Below are 17,188 nucleotides of genomic sequence, written 5' to 3' on the forward strand. Positions count from 1 at the left end.
CCGGGAGTAATCCAGAGATTACTACCTTTGAGCTCCTGCTTTTTAATCTCTCTCCAAGCTCCCTGAACTCTGCCTGCAGGAACTCATCCCTCTTTCTGCCTATGTCGTTGGTACCGATATGGACAACGACATCTGGCTGTTCACCCTCCCACCTCAGAATGTCCTGCAGCCGCTCAGTGACATCCTTGACCCTGGCACCAGGGAGGCAACATCCTGGAGTCATGTCTACGACTGCAGAAATGCCCGTTTGCTCCCCTAACTATCGAATCCCCTACCACTATTGCTCTTCCACTCTTTTTCCTCCCCTGCATCTAGTCTGTCTAGTCCTGTTAGAATTTTATAAGTTTCAATGAGATCCCCTCTCATTCTTCTAAACTCCAGCAAATATAAGCCCAATCGACCCAATCTCTCCTCATACGTCATTCCTGCCATCCCAGGTATCAGTCTGGTGAATCTTCACTGCACTTCCTCCATGGCAAGAACATCCTTCCTGAGATAAGGCGACCAAAACTGCACACAATACTCAAGGTGTGGTCTCACCAAGGCCCTGTACAACTGCAGCAAGACATCCTTGTTCCTGTACTCGAATCCTCTCGCTACAAAGGCCAACATACCATTTGCCTTCTTAACCGCCTGCTGCACCTGCATGCTTACCTTCAGCGACTGGTGCACAAGGACACCCAGGTCTCGTTGCACTTCCCCTTCTCCCAATCTATTGCCATTCAGATAATAATCTGTGTGATAAAAATAATAACTTCCGGGAAGTTATGTCATCACTTCCTGTGAACTGTGAACTATGAACTGTGTACATACCTCACTTCCTGTCATGTGTCACTTCCTGTTGGACTGGTATAAATACTGGTCTGTTCAGTATTGTAAGAGGCTTCTACCAGAGGCATGGTAAAGACCTCTCTTGTATATAGTGTGTTTATAAGTTACTTAAAGCTTACTTTAAAGTTACTTGATGGTAAGCCTCCTTTTTCTTACATCAATTTAAGTAACTTAGTATTTACACTCACGAATACTAGACCTTCGGACAAACTCGGAATTAAGGATCCAGGGAACCACCCATCATGGAGAAAATCCTTAGACCTATTCGTCTGGACTTGGACCCGAATGCACCAGCAGCTGGCAGGGTATGGAAGCATTGGTACCGTACTTTTGAGAATTTTCTGGATGAATGTGAAGCGGATGCTCCTGCTAGATTGAAGATACTTATCAATTATGTGACCCCAAAAGTGTTCGAATATGTTGATGAATGGGATAATTACGATGAGGTGATTCGGGCACTTAAGAAACTGTATGCCAAGACCCCAAATGAGGTCTATGCTAGACATCTACTGGCCACAGCCCGACAAGGGCCAGGGGAATCAATTGACGAATTCCTGCAAGAACTTCGCAGGCTCAGCGTAGATTGTAACTTTCAGGCAGCCTCAGCTGAGCTGTACCGCCAAGAAATGATTCGTGATGCTTTCATCTGCGGGATTGCCTCTCCATTTATACGCCAGCGTCTACTAGAAAGTAAAACACTTGAGCTACAAAAAGCTTTTGACCTAGCTTGTTCACTGGATTTGGCAAAGAGAAATGCAGACCTCTATCAGCTGCCCAGATCTCGATCTGCTGCTGTAGCTGCAACCAGACAATTCAAGCGGTCTCAGGTGAACCCTATCATGGGGGAATCTAATTCTGATAATTCTGATGAAGAAGAGGAGGACGACCCCACTTTAGCAGCCTCTTGGCAATCTAGGAAGGAATGCTTCTTTTGTGGAGATGCTTTTCACCCTAGGAAAACCTGCACTGCTCGCAATGCAATCTGCAGTTATTGCGGGAAAAAAGGACACTTTGCTAAAGTTTGCCTATCAAGGGCCTCTACGAGGGCCAATCCAGCTAAGGCCTACCGAACTGCCCCAATTAGGGCCTATCAAGATGCTCCAGCTAGGACCTATCAAGCTTCCTCTCGAGCTCTCTCCCGAAGAAGCACACCGAGAGTTTTAGCCACTCTCTGTGCAACGACACCAATTACAGCTGCTTGCCCACAGAACCTGTCTCATGCTGCCACAAAAATTTCAATTAAAGGGCATACCTTAGATGCCTTAATTGACTCAGGAAGTACTGATAGTTTCATTAAGGAACAGATTGTTGCGAAATTGAAACTACATGTCTTCCCATCGGACCAGGCAATTGCGATGGCCCAGTCATCACTTAATACCAGAATCTCCGGCTTTTGTGTTGTTGATATGACACTTCATGGTCGTATGTATCCCTCCACCCGACTTTCGGTGCTCAAGGACTTATGTAGTGATCTCCTCTTAGGACTGGACTTCCAAAAACAGCATAAGAAACTCACCATTGAGTTTGGTGGATCCAAACCCGGACTTACTATTTCTAATATACCGTCTAAATTACCATTTTGTGCATTATCAGCAGCTTCACTTGATGAACCCTCATTATTTGCCAGTATTCCGCCTCAATGCCAACCGATAATAACGAAATCGCGGCGCTTTAATCAGGAAGACCAATCTTTTATTGCGGCTGAAATCTCTCGACTTCTAGCAGAGGATATCATTGAACCATGTTCGTCGCCCTGGCGGGCTCAAGTTGTCATTGTCAAGAACCCTCTAAAACCTCACAAACAGCGACTATGCATCGATTATTCGCAAACCATCAATCAATATACCGACTTGGACGCCTACCCATTGCCACGCATTGATGATATGGTTAATAAACTGGCCGAATACAAAGTGTTCTCAACTTACGATTTAAAAAGTGCCTATCATCAGTTACCCTTGAAGGTCTCAGATAAGCAGTACACAGCCTTTGAGGCTAATGGACGGCTGTACCAATTTCGTCGCCTCCCATTCGGGGTTACTAATGGAGTGGCTGTCTTTCAATGGGCAATGGATGGCCTGGTTAAGCAGGAAAACCTAAGGGACACTTTTCCCTATCTTGATAACATTACCATTGCAGGTCACGATCAACAGGAACACGACTCCAACCTCCAAAAATTTCGGGATGCCCTCCATCGCCGTAATTTGACCCTGAATGAATCCAAATCTGTTGAGTCGCAACCGACCATCAACATCCTTGGCTACTGCGTAGGCAATGGTATCATTAAGCCAGACCCAGAAAGACTTCGCCCGCTCCAAGAGCTCCCGTCACCTAAGAATCCGGCTTCTTTACGTCGGGCTCTCGGTCTGTTTGCATACTACGCTAAATGGATTCCTCATTTTTCAGACAAAATCCAACCCTTGCTGCATGCTAGATCATTTCCACTGGGAACAGCGGCTGTTGCAGCCTTTAACCTTCTCAAAAAACAGTTGGAGAAAGCGGCTCTTCACTCCATTGATGAGAATCTCCCTTTCGTGGTTGAATGTGATGCCTCGGAGGTGGCGATCTCGGCTACTCTGAATCAGGAAGGTTGTCCTGTAGCATTTATGTCCAGGACCTTACAAGGTGCCGAGCTACATTATCCTCCGGTTGAGAAAGAAGCCACAGCCATCATAGAGGCAGTACGGAAGTGGAACCATTTTCTAGCTCGCCAGCACTTTACATTGATCACGGACCAACGATCAGTCGCCTTCATGCTCGATAATCGAAAACAAACCAAAATTAAGAATAATAAAATACAACTTTGGAGGATGGAACTGGCCTCTTTTGGTTATACCATTCTCTATCGGCCTGGCAAGGAGAATGTGGCCCCGGACACCCTCACACGGGCATTCTGCTCCACTATGTCATCCTCCACTCTTATGGATGTCCACAATGGTTTGTGCCATCCTGGCGTTACGCGCATGCTACATTTCGTACGATCACGGAATCTCCCTTTTTCCACTGGAGATGTAAAGAAAATATGCTCAGAATGCCGGCTTTGTGCGGAATTAAAACCTCAGTTCTTCTGCCCCTCAGATGGTATACTCATACATGCAACCCAACCGATGCAACGACTTAGCATCGATTTTAAGGGCCCAGTGCCCTCTTCAACTCGGAACACATATTTGCTCGCCATGATCGACGAATATTCACGTTTTCCGTTTGCCTTCCCCTGCTCCAATATGCTGGCGTCCACAGTAATCTCCTGCCTTGAGCAGGTATTTTCTCTCTGTGGCATGCCGGCTTATATTCACTCAGATCGGGGTCCATCCTTTATGTCGAGGGAACTCAAGGACTACCTCTCAGAACGGGGAATTGCTACAAGCAAAACAACACCATACCATCCCATCGGAAATGGGCAGGTAGAGAGGTATAACGGTATCATCTGGAATTCCGTACGTCTCGCTTTAAGATCTCGGGGCCTACCAGACCAGCAATGGGAAACAGTGCTTCCGGATGCATTGCACTCTATACGGTCCCTGCTTTCTACAGCCACAAATACTACACCTCATGAGTGGTTCTTTGGATTCCAGCGTCGCTCATCTCATGGGACATCACTCCCGTCATGGCTAACTACTCCTGGACCTGTATTACTCCGAAGATACGTTCGGACGTCTAAAAATGACCCTCTTGTAGACGAGGTCGAACTAACCGATGCCAACCCCACCTATGCAAACATACGATATTCCGACGGCCGAGAATCTACCGTATCATTACGGGATCTGGCTCCCTGCCCACCAGGACCTAGTGGGACATCGGGTGATGGCATTTCACCAGGAAACTCTTGGGACCTATCGGGTACCCCTCTCCAGGATCCTGATCGGACACCAACTAGCTTGGTGCCGGTAGAACCCCGTGCTCAAGGTTGCGACCCTCCCAGTACCACGCATGAAAGTACTGGTCTGCCACAGACCAGCTCTGCACCTCCCTCTGAACAGAGGCAGTCTGACTTTGAACCTATTGGGGCTCGTACTCGAAGCCATGATCTCCCCGACCCTTCACAGGGCAATCCAGGCCACACGGACTCTGGCCAATGGCCAACCGCATGTAAGCGGACCAGCGACCCTCTACGACGGGAATCCAAACGGGTGCGACTCTTCCTTGTTCGGCGGCTGCGGACCAAAAGGTAGACCACAGCCTCCTAAACCTGCAGGAGGGAAGAATGTGATAAAAATAATAACTTCCGGGAAGTTATGTCATCACTTCCTGTGAACTGTGAACTATGAACTGTGTACATACCTCACTTCCTGTCATGTGTCACTTCCTGTTGGACTGGTATAAATACTGGTCTGTTCAGTATTGTAAGAGGCTTCTACCAGAGGCATGGTAAAGACCTCTCTTGTATATAGTGTGTTTATAAGTTACTTAAAGCTTACTTTAAAGTTACTTGATGGTAAGCCTCCTTTTTCTTACATCAATCTGCCTTCCTGTTTTTGCCACCAAAGTGGATAACCTTGCATTTATCCACATTATACTGCATCTGCCCAATCACCCAACCTGTCCAAATCATACTGGAGTTTCTCGGCATCCTCCTCACAGCACACACGCCCACCCAGCTTTGTGTTGTCTGCAAACTTGGAGATATTACATCTAGTTCCCTCGTCTAGATCATTTAATATATATTGTGAATAGCTGGGGTCCTAGCACCGATCCCTGCGGTACCCCACTAGTCACTGCCTGCCACTCGGAAAAAGACCCATTTATTCCAACTCTTTGCTTCCTGTCTGCCAATCAGTTCTCTATCTAAGTCAGTACCTTGCCCCCAATCCCATGTGCTTTAACTTTACACACTAATCTCTTATGCGGGACCTTATCGAAAGCCTTCTGAAAGTCCAAATACACCACATCCACTGGTTCTCCCTTATCTATTCTACCAGTTACATCCTCAAAATTTAATAGGCTATTAACTAACTTAGCAGAAATAAACTTATAAACTTAAAAAAAAAATACACTCACCAACTACTTACCAATCAGCTCCTACCCTTGTGCCGACATCACTTCTTTTACTCTGACTTCACTTTTTCAAAAACTGCCTCTGTTGAGTTGCAGCCACTCCTTTTATCTGCGGTGCTCCCTTCAGGTCCGCTCCTTCCAATCTCCAGTCCAGTCTAGTAACATAACCACTATGCTAACATTCCCTTTTGAAAGGGTGAATGTGGAGAAGCTGTTTCCATTTATGAGCGAGTCCAGAACAAGTGTGCCACTTGACTCTCTCTCCTCTTCACCGAGCTCAGTCCCTTTCTCTCATAATCCCTTCTTCTGAGTGTAGAATTTGTGACATGATTGCTTGTAACGCAGTACGGTTATAAAATAAATACTTTTATGTGTTGAGCAAGCTGATATATGTAAAGTGGTTGTTGTGTTGTATTACCTGCTGCTTTGCTTTAATAAATTCCTTATCTCTCACCAATCATGTCCTGGGTTGGATAAGCAGGGGATCCAACCATGTGCTGAAGGAGGACAATTTGGGGGCATGAACCACAGACTCTCCTTACATACTATCTGTGGTGTATGTGCCTTTAAGAGCAATTATGGTGTATGTGCCTTTAAGAGCCCCAGGTGTGCGTAATGCCGGTAATTGCCACTTGGGCTATATAAGCCTGTGTATTGTGTATATCCTTTAGAAACCCCCCCCCCAGACTTGCTTAGTAAATACCTATGAACCAACTCCTGTCTTCAGTGTCTTTATCTACACACGGACACTACAGTGGCGACGAAGTGGAAACGGACTTACCTGCAATTCGGCAGCACCTCAAGGACATCGATTCCTCCAGCATCCAGAAGACTCAAGGAAGTAAGAGAAACTGTGGTTTCACCAGCTGGCCAAGCTGGTGACAGGTACTGCGCTAATCCTTCCTGGGCGTCAGGCTGGAGCTCCAGCGGCGGGCTCTACAGCTGAGACAGGCAGCGAAATCGGAGGCAAGCAATAACGGACTGGGAGGGTGCACTCGAGAGACGGCCGGCGCGGCAAGCAGGTCAGCGTTTAGACCTCCGTCGGGAACGAGTCTCCAACAGTGAATAAACGGAAACCACAGTAAAACAGCGTTGTTATCGGTAGCAGTGGCGGGAAAGCTCGGGAAGCGCCATATCGTTGCTACAGAGAGAAAAAAAAAAGCGCGGGAAGCGCCATATCTTTTCTGAAATGCCTAAATCTGGTAATATTGAGGCTTTTGATGGCGAAATAGAAGATTGGACCACATACGTGGAAAGAGTAGAGGTTTATTGCACTGCAAATGGAATAACAGATGAAAAAAAAGCTTCAGTACTTCTGAACTTAATGGGCGCGAAGACATACGGGCTGTTACGAAATTTAATCACTCCAGCCAAACCAAAGGACAAGACTTTTAAAGAAATTGTTGATACCCTGCAGGAGCATTTAAACCCAACACCGCTGCTGATAGCGGAACGATTCAAGTTCTTCAAGAGAAATCAACACAAGAATGAAAGTAACGCTGATTACCTAACCGAATTAAGAAAGCTATCAAAGTACTGCCAATTCGGAGCAGGACTATCGGATTATCTTCGAGACAAATTTGTTTGCGGTCTCTTAAGTGAAGGAACACAAAAAAGACTGCTTTCTGAAAAAGATTTAACATTGGACAAAGCTTTCAGTATGGCTGTATCATACGAAGCAGCAGCAAAAGGAGCTGCAGAGATACAACAAGAGACACAGGACTTCGGCACCCATAAAATGACACAGGAGTTCGGAAGATGTTATCGCTGCGGCAGATCCACCCATAACCAGAGGGACTGCTGGTTCAAGGGCAAAGCATGCAGGCAATGTGGTAAGATTGGACACATTGCACGGGTATGCCAATCTGGACAAAATAAATCCACTGACAGAAAACAAAAAATCAATAAAGAAAAGTACAGGAAGGTACAAATGATGACGGACAATAGCTCCGAAGACCAGAATAGCAATAGCGACTCCGGAAACAAGAGACTAAGCTGTCTCAAATTACATAATGTACTTGCCAAAGAGGATTACCAAACCATTTGGGTTACCCTCACAATAGCAGGGTCCCCAGTTAAAATGGAGCTAGATACAGGATCAGCTCTAACCGTAATAAATCGACGAGATTACGAGAGGCTATTTTCGCATATACCTCTAAAAGACACATCCATTATCTTAAAAACATATACGGGGCAGAAAGTCTACCCCAAAGGAAAAATAAGGGTGCCTGTGGTATACAACGGCAAAGAAATACAAAAGTTGTATTTATACATTCTACAAGATGGTGGTCCACCGTTGTTGGGACGTGAATGGATAAGGAAGATACGTTTAGACTGGCACTCCATTCAGGCACTGACGGTGACCAGTAAGGAAAAAAACAATGATGACATCATACCTGAACGATTAAAAGACATCTTGGCCAACGCCAAAGAAGTGTTTCAAGAGAAACTAGGAACCTTGAAAGGCATCACCGCCTCAATAAAAGTGGAAGATACAGCAATTCCAAAAATTTTTAAGGCAACACCGGTGCCATACGCAATACGTCCAGCAGTCGAGGCAGAGCTGAAGAATTTGGAAAAGGCAGGTGTATTATCCAAAATAGATTGGAGCGAATGGGCAACACCCATCGTTCCAGTCATGAAAAAAACATTGAAAAATAACTGAGGAACAGAAAAAAAATTCGCATCTGTGGGGACTTTAAGGTGACTGTAAACCCGGTCCTTCACATGGTACAGTATCCTCTTCCGAGGATAGAAGATATTTTCGCCTCACTATCCAGAGGGAAACGTTTCACAAAAATTGACTTGGCACAGGCATATCTACAGATGGAGGTTGAGGAGACCTCTAAAAAGTATCTCACAATAAACACACACAAAGGCCTGTACCAGTACAATCGACTGGTTTTTGGAATAGCATCAGCTCCAGCTATCTGCCAAAGAGCTATGGAGCAAGTCCTGCAAGGGATTCCGGGGACTCAATGCTACCTAGATGACATCCTTATAACAGGAGAAAACGACAACGAGCACCTTGCCAATTTGGAGCAGGTGCTCACTAGGCTGAAAGAACGGGGCCTACGAGCAAATCGCCCCAAGTGCGAATTTTTCCAAAATCAGATATCATATTGTGGCCACATAATTAATAAGGAAGGGTTGCATAAGTCACCTGAAAAAATTGAAGCAGTTATAAAAGCCCCAGCACCTGAAAATGTTTCACAATTAAGGTCATTCCTGGGATTAATAAATTACTATCATAAATTTTTACCGAACTTATCAACTATTCTACACCCTCTTAATGATCTTCTACAGACAGGAGTGATTTGGAAATGGAACGAAGACTGTAAACGTGCCTTCCATAAATGTAAAGACTTAATCACATCCGAGGAAAATTTTGGCTCATTACAACCCATCATTACCAATCAGACTGGCGTGCGATGCATCCCCTTACGGCATAGGAGCGGTATTGTCCCATAGATTCCCTGATGGCTCGGAACGGCCGATAGCTTTTGCGTCACGCTCATTGAACTCAGCTGAGCGTAACTATGCCCAGATAGACAGGGAAGCACTCAGCCTGGTATGGGGAGTGAAGAAATTCAACCATTACCTACACGGACAAAAATTTACCTTGCTGACTGACCATCAACCCCTCATCTCCATATTCAACCCTAAAAAAGGTGTCCCCATTATGACGGCACAAAGACTACAGAGGTGGTCCCTTTTTCTAGGGGCACACCAATACAACATTGAATACAAAGGGTTAAAACAGCATGGGAATGCTGACGGTTTATCACGCCTACCGTTGCCAACGATAGAAGAGGCACCTACAGTAGACCCAGTAGAGATATTCCACTCTACCATAGTGGAATGTCTACCGGTGACAAATTCTGCCATTGAAAGGGAGACAAGAAATGACCCTACTCTCTCACGGGTCTACGATTTAACAGTGAAGGGATGGCCAGCACATGGCGAACCACTGTTGCCAGCATTCTCGCAAAGAAGAGAACAGCTGTCAGTGTGCCGAGGAACCTTGATGTGTGGATCCAGAGTGGTGATTCCACCCAAACTCCAGGATAAAGTGCTAAAGGAGCTTCACGAGGGGCATCTGGGTGGAGTGAAAATGAAGAACCTAGCTAGGGCGTTTGTATGGTGGCCAGGTATCGATGGAGACATCGAAGACATGACCAAGAGCTGCCTAGGATGCCAGAAGGTCCAAAATGCTCCGCCACAGGCCCCTCTACATCCATGGGAGTGGCCCTCATCTCCCTGGCAAAGGGTGCACATCGACTTTGCTGGTCCATTTATGGACTCAATGTTCTTAATCGCAGTTGATGCACACTCCAAGTGGCCGGAGGTAATAAAGATGTCCTCCACCACCACGGAAAAAACCATCACAGTATTAAGGACCATATTTGCCAGGAATGGGCTGCCGGAGCAGATATGTTCTGATAATGGACCGCAATTTGTGTCCGAAGAATTCAGAAAGTTCTTAAAGAACAATGGGGTAAAGCACTACACGTCCGCCCCATACCATCCCGCCACCAATGGATTGGCTGAAAGGTTTGTCCAGACCTTCAAGAAGGCCATCAAGGCCATGGGTAATGAAGACATAAAACTTCAGCACAAGGTGGATAACTTCTTATTTGCATATAGGAATGCAACGCATATGGTTACTAACCAAACTCCCGCCATGATGTTCTACAATAGAAACCTAAGATGCCGGCTGGATTTGGTCAAGCCCAACATCCGAAGGGACGTGGAGAACCGGCAGTTTCAGGGCATGAATGAAAGGCCAACTAGGGCCTTCCAGATAGGCCAACCGGTTTTGGCCCGGGACTACCGTACCGAGAAATGGCAGCCTGGAACTATCTGCACATGATTAGGACCACTGATGTATACCGTGGACATCGGCGACAGCATAATAAGGCGCCATGCTGACCAAATCATCAAGTCATCCGAAAAGGGACAACCTACACCACCACTCTATACATCTAACGATGAAGTAGAGATACCCATATCTACCTCCGATCCGGTGATACTGGAGCCCGATGAACCCGACACTGGCCTTCAAGCCGAATCAGCCTTGCCAGAAGAACCTACTACACCACCAGAAACTACTACACCCCCGAGGCGTTATCCGGACCGAGTCAGGAAGCCTCCTGAGAGACTAACTTATAATTAATTAATACAGCAATGTATATTATTTTGCATATAACATGTAATTAATAATTACTTAAAATATGATGTACTAGTTAGCTAGAAGGGGAGGAATTGTGGTGTATGTGCCTTTAAGAGCAATTATGGTGTATGTGCCTTTAAGAGCCCCAGGTGTGCATAATGCCGGTAATTGCCACTTGGGCTATATAAGCCTGTGTATTGTGTATATCCTTTAGAAACCCCCCCCCGCCCCCCAGACTTGCTTAGTAAATACCTATGAACCAACTCCTGTCTTCAGTGTCTTTATCTACACACGGACACTACACTATCAACGAGCTGTTACGGAATGTTAATTTCTTCTCCTCCATAAAGTGTACACTTTTAGAGCGGTGGGCTTTATACTGTGAGATGCCAAGAAGTATTTTACCCAAAAAGTTAACCTGATTTTCCCCAAAGTGTCAGCTGTGGCTTAGTGGGTAGCACACTCGCCTCTGAGTCAGAAGGTTGTCCCACTCCAGGGACCTGAGCACATAAAGCTAGGCTGACACTCCAGTGCAGTGCTGAGGGAGTGCTGCACTGTCGGAGGTGCCGTCTTTCGGATGAGATGTTAAACCGAGGCCCCGTCTGCTCTCTCAAGTGGATGTAAATGATCCCATGGCACTATTTCGAAGAAGAGCAGGGGAGTTATCCCCGGTGTCCTGGCCAATATTTATCCCTCAACCAACATAACAAAAACAGATTATCTGGCCATTATCGCATTGCTGTTTGTGGGACCTTGCTGTGTGCAAATTGGCTGCCGTGTTTCCCACATTACAACAGTGACACCACTTCAAAAGTACTTCATTGGCTGTAAAGCGCTTTGAGATGTCCCGTGGTCGTGAAAGGCGCATCAATCTGAAACATTAATTCTGTTTCTCTCTCCACAGATGCTGCCTGACCTGCTGAGTAATTCCAGCATTTTCTGTTTTTATTTCAGATTTCCAGCATCCACAGTATTTTGCTTCTGCATAGTTTGTTGATAGGGCATAATGGTTATAGCCTATAGGGATAATGCAGCCCAACTTAAATCTCAGTTCCCCTTCCCAAAAAAGTAAGAGAGTTGAGGAGAATACATGGAATGTTAAAAGTTCATTTCAGATGTTTAAACCATTAAAGATGAAATCTGCAATACATCCTTTAGTAGGTCTGTCAATTGTTTCCTTTTTTAATTTTTGGTGAGGATATTTACTCTTTTTAAAGTTATTTACTCTCTCCTACCTGAGGTCTACCTGATCCCAGCACCAATTGTAGCTGAGAAATGGGCAGACAACCTGTTTCCAGGCCCTCATCAATGCAGCTCTTGGATTACATACAACAGCCTAGGAAATACGTGCTCATTAATTTTACCTCTGTGTTGGGGGAGTGGGGCATGCTTATTATCAACTGAGTATCACAGTTGAGATTGAAACACAGAGGAGTGAGACATCAAACTTGTGTTTCACTGCTGCAAGGCACTATATATTGATGCTGTAACGAACTGCATCACACCACTGCACCACCAAGAAGGTCTGATTGTTTTTGTAATGTGCGTTGCATAACTTTACTACTGGCTGTCGTACAGAATTTCCAGAGAAGGGCTAGATGTTAATGATTGACATATTGCGGTGTTACATGCCATTCTACTGCACGAGAGGCATAAATGTATGAGCTTGTGTAACAAGATTTATCATGGAATCATAGAATAGTACAGCACAGAAGGAGGCCATTTGGCCCATCAAGTCTGCGCTGGCTCTTTCGAAGAGCAATCCAGTTAGTCACACTCTCCCACTCTTTCCCCATAACCCTGTCATTTTTTTTCTCCTTCAAGTATTTATCCTATTCCCTTTTGAAGGCTACTGTTGCATCTGCATCAACCACCCTATCAGGCAGTGTATTCCAAATCCTAATCATTCATTGCGTAAAAATGTTTTTCCTCACGTCACCTCTGGTTCTTTTGCCAATCACCTTAAATCTGTGTCGTCTGGTTATCGACCCTTCAGCCATTGGAAACAGTTTCTCTTTATTTACTCTAAACCCTTCATGATTTTAAACACCTCTACCCTGGACCAATATGTCGAGGAACCAAAAATAGATCAGGCCATCTTAGACTGGGTATTATGTAATGAGAAAGGATTAATTAGCAATCTTGTTGTGCGAGGCCCCTTGGGGCGGAGTGATCATAATATGATCAAATTCTTCATTAAGATGGAAAGTGAAGTAGTTGACTCAGAGACTAAGGTCCTGAATTTAAATAAAGGAAACTACGATGGTATGAGGCGTGAGTTGGCTAGGATGGATTGGGGAACGTTACTTAAAGGGTTGACGGTGGATAGGCAATGGCAAACATTTCAAGATCGCATGAAGTATAGAATTTGTTCATCCCTGTTTGGCATAAAAATAAAACAAAAAAGGTGACTCAACCGTGGCTAACAAGGGAAATTAGGGATAGCATAAGATCCAAGGAGAGGACATACAAATTGGCCAGAAAAAGCAGCAAACCTGAGGATTGGGAGCAGTTTAGGATTCAGCAAAGGAGGACAAAGGGATTAATTAAGAGGGGGGAAATAGATTATGAGAGTAAGCTTGCAGGGAACATAAAAACTGACTGTAAAAGCTTCTATAGATATGTGAAGAGAAAAAGATTGGTGAAGTCAAGCGTATGTCCCTTGCAGTCAGAATCAGGGGAATTTATAATGGGGAACAAAGAAATGGCTGACCAATTAAATACATACTTCGGTTCTGTCTTCACAAAGGAGGACACAAATAACCTCCCAGAGATGTCGGGGAACACAGGGTCTAATGAGAGGGAGGAACTGAAAGAAATCAGTATTTCTAGGGAAATGGTGTTAGGGAAATTGACGGGATTGAAGGCCGATAAATCCCCAGGGCCTGATAATCTACATCCTAGGGTAATTAAGGAAGTGGCCCTAGAAATAGTAGATGCATTGCTGGTCATCTTCCAAAATTCTATAGACTCTGGAACAGTTCCCATGGATTGGAGGGTAGCTAATGTAACCCCACTATTTAAAAAAGGTGGTAGAGAGAAAATGGGGAATTATAGACCGGTAAGCCTGACATCGGTAGTGGGGAAAATGCTAGAGTCCATTATAAAAGATGTAATAGCAGAGCACTTGGAAAACAGTGACAGGATCGGACAAAGTCAACATGAATTTACAAACGATAAATCGTGCTTTACTAATCTACTGGAATTTTTTGAGGATGTAACTGGTAGAATAGATAAGGGAGAACCAGTGGATGTGGTGTATTTGGACTTTCAGAAGGCTTTCAATAAGGTCCCGCATAAGAGATTAGCGTGTAAAGTTAAAGCACATGAGATTGGGGGTAAGGTACTGACTTGGATAGAGAACTGGTTGGCAGACAGGAAGCAAAGAGTTGGAATAAACAAGTCTTTTTCCGAGTGGCAGGCAGTGACTAGTGGGGTACCGCAGGGATCGGTCCTAGGACCCCAGCTATTCACAATATATATTAATGATTTAGACGAGGGGACTAGATGTAATATCTCCAAGTTTGCAGACAACACAAAGCTGGGTGGGCGTGTGTGCTGTGAGGAGGATGCCGAGAAACTCCAGTATGATTTGGACAGGTTGGGTGATTATACAACATCTGCCATGCATCTGCCCAATGTGGATAAATGCGAGGTTATCCACTTTGGTGGCAAAAACAGGAAGGCAGATTATTATCTGAACGGCAATAGATTGGGAGAAGGGGAAGTACAACGAGACCTGGGTGTCCTTGTGCACCAGTCGCTGAAGGTAAGCATGCAAGTGCAGCAGGCGGTTAAGAAGGCAAATGGTATGTTGGCCTTCATAGCGAGAGGATTCAAGTACAGGAGCAAGGATGTCTTGCTGCAGTTGTACAGGGCCTTGGTTAGACCACACCTTGAGTATTGTGTGCAGATTTGGTCGCCTTATTTGAGGAAGGATGTTCTTGCCATGGAGTGAGTGCAGCGAAGATTCACCAGACTGATACCTGGGATGGCAGGAATGACGTACGAGGAGAGATTGGGTCGATTGGGCTTATATTCGCTGGAGTTTAGAAGAATGAGAGGGGATCTCATTGAAACTTATAGAATTCTAACAGGACTAGACAAACTACATGCAGGAAGGATGTTCCCGATGGCCGGGGAGTCCAGAACCAGGGATCACAGTCTAAGGATAAGGGGTAGGCCATTTAGGACAGAGATGAGGAGGAATTTCTTCACCCAGAGAGTGGTGAAGTGGAATTCTCTACCACAGAAGGCAGTTGAGGCCAATTCATTAAATATATTGAAGAAAGAGTTAGATATATTTCTTAAGGCTAAAGGGATCAAGGGATATGGGGAGAAAGCAGGGATTGGGTACTGAATTTGGATGATCAGCCATGATCTCATTAAATGGCAGAGCAGGCTTGAGGGGCCAAATGGCCCACTCCTGCTCCTATCTTCTATGTTTCTATCAAATCTCCTCTTAGCCTTCTCTGCTCTAAGGAGAACAACTCCAGCTTCTCTAGTCTATCCACGTAACTGTAATTCCTCATCCCTGGAATCATCTCTTCTGCACACTCTCCAAAGCCTTCACGTCTTTCCTAAAGTGTGGTGCCCAGAATTGGACACAATGCTCCATCTGGAGCCGAACTAGTGTTTTATATAGGTTTAGCATAACTTCCTGGCTTTTGTACTCTATGCCTCTATTTATAAAGCCCAGGATCCCATATGTTTTATTAACTGTTTTGTTAACCTGTCCTGCCACCTTCAGAGATTTGTGCACAAACACCCCCAGGTCTCTCTGTTCTTTCACTCCCTTTAAAGTTGTACCATTTAGCCTGTATTATCTCTCCTCATTCTTCCACATGGTATGTTGCCTACTTGGTACCAGGGTAAGGGACATCTCAAACCGGCTTGAAAGGATACTGGAGAGGGAGGGGGAGGATCCAGTCATTGTGGTCCATGTTGGGACCAACAACATAGGGAAGAGTAGGCAAGAGGTCCTGTTTGGGAACTGGGAGCTAAATTAAAGAACAGGACCTCAAGGGTTATAATCTCTGGATTATTACCTTAGCCACATGGAAATTGGTGTAGGGATAAGCTGATTAGGGAAACAAACACATGGCTAAAGGAGTGGTGTGGGAAAGAGGGGTTCCATTTCATGGGGCACTGACACCAGTATTGGGACAGGAAGGAACTATACCATTGGGACAGGCTCCACCTGAACCGGTCTGGGACCAGGGTCCTAGCGGAAAGGATAAATAGGGCAGTCACAAGGACTTTAAACTAGTAAATGGGGGGAGGTCTCAGGTGGAAATTGCAATAAAACTAGTAGTTTAAAAACAAACGAGTAGAGTAACAGTCAGAAATTGTACTTTAGGCATTACATGTAGAGGGAAAACTACAAGATGTAAAATGATTAAACCAGGTGACAGAAATAAGAAACGAATGAGTCAAACATTAGAGCCGAAGGACAGGCTAGGGTGTGTGGCCCAAATAATCATTCTTTATACAAACGCACAGAATATAAAGAATAAATTGAATGAACTGCAGGCACAAATTCAAATGGGAGGGTATGCCATGGTAGCCATTACTGAGACATGGCTGCAAGACGGTTAGGACTGGGAACTAAATATACCAGGTTATAAGGTCTACAGAGAAGATAGAGAAAATGGCAGAGGGGGAGGAGTAGCCTTAGTGATTAAGGATGAAATCACTTCAATGATAAGAGAGGATATAATGAGAGGTAAGCAGGCAGTGGAGACTTTATGGGTAAAATTAAGAAATAGGAAAGGATTTAAGACTGTAGTGGGAGCTGTGTATAGGTCCCCTGGTAGCAGCTGTGAAGTGCTGGATTGTATAAATGCAGCGATTAGACAAGCGTGTAGCAAAGGCAGTGTGGTTTTAATGGGGGGTTTTAACTTTTATATAGATTGGGATAAACAGACTAGCACCTGTAAGAAAGGTAGCGAATTTCTAGTGTGTCCAGTATAGTTTTCTACAACAATATGTCCTAGAGGTAACAAGGAGGCATGCCATATTAGATTTAGTAATGAGCCAGATTTAACAGCCTAACTGTACGTGAACATTTATCCAATAGTGATCATAACATGATCGAGTTCAACGTAGCGTTTGAAAGAGAGAAACACAAAACAGCTACTAAGGTTCTAGATTTAGGTAAGGCCGACTTCAAAGGGATGAGACAGAGACTGT

This window comes from Somniosus microcephalus, chromosome 6 (genome assembly GCF_052327205.1).
Source record: "Somniosus microcephalus isolate GS21.2 chromosome 6, FLI_Smic_1.0, whole genome shotgun sequence".
Taxonomy (NCBI): Eukaryota; Metazoa; Chordata; class Chondrichthyes; order Squaliformes; family Somniosidae; genus Somniosus; species Somniosus microcephalus.